Source organism: Pteropus vampyrus, unplaced genomic scaffold (genome assembly GCF_000151845.1).
Source record: "Pteropus vampyrus isolate Shadow unplaced genomic scaffold, Pvam_2.0 Scaffold157, whole genome shotgun sequence".
NCBI lineage: Eukaryota > Metazoa > Chordata > Mammalia > Chiroptera > Pteropodidae > Pteropus > Pteropus vampyrus.
Genome location: NW_011888938.1, coordinates 1,802,141 through 1,804,044, shown reverse-complemented (window position 1 = coordinate 1,804,044; position 1,904 = coordinate 1,802,141).

Sequence of the window (1,904 nt, the reverse complement as noted above, 5' to 3'; positions counted from 1 at the left end):
GCCAGTGAAACCCCGATCAATTCCGATGGCATTTCTTGGCCGACATAGACAGTCCTCATAAATTTGTACGCAATCTCAAAATAATTCTTTTAAACGGAACGAGTAGGAGAACTCACGGGTCTGGACTCGAAGGCATGTTACGAAGCGCCATCCTCAGAACGACGCAGGGCTGGCAGGGGAGCAAATGCCGCAAAGGAGTGACAGGGACACCCCAGAGGACGTCCACGTGACCGTCAGCGAGGCCGTCGAGACCACACCACGGAGAGGGGGCCGTCCCTGCGACAGACGCGTTGGGACACCGGGTACGCGCATGCAGCACAGTAAACTCGGACCTTTATGTTACAGCATTTACAAAAGTGAACTCACGATGGGCTAAAGGCCTAAACGAAAGTCTTAAAATGGCGAGACTCCCACAACCTGGGTGGTGAGCACGCGCAGCTCCGAGCCCGCCTCAGAGCCCGCCCCGCGATCGGCAGCCGGAGGGGTGCCTGCCACCCGGCATTCACACGTCCTCCTCGGAAACTCCCCGTGAAAGCAGGGGACGGGGACTGGCTCGGCACTTCGGAGTTCTCCCCCTCTCCAATGGCCGCAAACGTCCCCCAGACACAGCACGGCTCTCTCCCGACAGGCTCTTTTCTGGGACAGCCAGGAGCCAAGCATGAATCCCGGCTCCCAAGAGCCCAGGACGACTTCCCGACAGGGAACAGCCCCCTGGGCCCATGACTTCCAGAAAGACTTGCTGGGGAAAGCTTTCCGCTTTTTACCACTGACGGGTCTGTAGCTGCCGCTGCAGCTGGATCTAGCTCTTGAGATTTTACTAGACCTGGTGCTGGAGCCGGATCAGCTCTAGGGCTTGACATGATGCTGAAGCAGAGACAGGAGCGAGGCTCGCCAGCCCGACTGCCTTTTCACGTGCCTTCCCGCTGAGAGAAGACACCCGCGGCCTCGAGCAGGAGGGCCAGAGCTGGATTCGGAACGGGCTCTCGTGCGGGGCTGGCTGGCTCTGGTGACGGAGCCGGAGCTGGTGCCGGAGCTGGCCTTCGCTCCGGAGCGGAAGCTGGAGCTGGCTCTGACTCCGGAGCTCCTGCAGGTGTTCGGGCTGGGGGAGGCTCTCGTCTGCACCGGCACTAGCTCTGGCTCTGAGGCTGGTGCCTGAGTGGGCTCGAGTCCACGGCTGCTGCGAGGTCCGGTGCTTCAGGTGGCTCTAGTTCCCCAGCTGACGCCAGAGCGAGCTCTAGCCCCACAGCTCGTGCTAGATCTTGAGCTGGAGATGCTGTAGCTTCGTAGCCTCACTTGCTCCCTGGGGGTGAGATGCTGTCCCACCCGTCAGGCGGAGAGCTCCGAGGCCAGGGACGGTGACCGGGATCCACCATAGCATTCCCGCTGCCTGCATGAATGTATGCGTGCGTGAGTGAATGAACGAAGGAATGAACTCGAGACATCTTTACGTCTCAGGTCTCTCATCTGTAAAAGAACATCTACCTCATAGGGCTGTTGATTCAATACAGTTTAAGCACCTACTACGTACCAGGCACTGACCTGGAGATCTGGGAATGCGGCAGAGAACAGCGCAGCCCCTGCTCGCATGGAGCTGACCGGGGCAGGGCTTAAATGCGGAATGCGGGTCATGGGCGTGGGCCCCAGCACGGCTGGGAGCACTTGCCAGGAGCGGCAGGCTTGCAAACGTCCCTGTCCTCAGCTCAGGACCAACCCAGTGGGGCCGGTGACAAAGGGGACGTGGGATCCTTGGTCCGAGGGTTCGTGCCACCCGTCGTCCCCATGTAGCCGTTCCTGTCACTGTCCCCAGTTTTGCCATCCATAAAATGGGCACGAGAGGGAATCTGTTCCTGGGTTCCTCCATGAATTGGTCTTGATCCCCTGTGACATACAAGGAAGACCTCCCC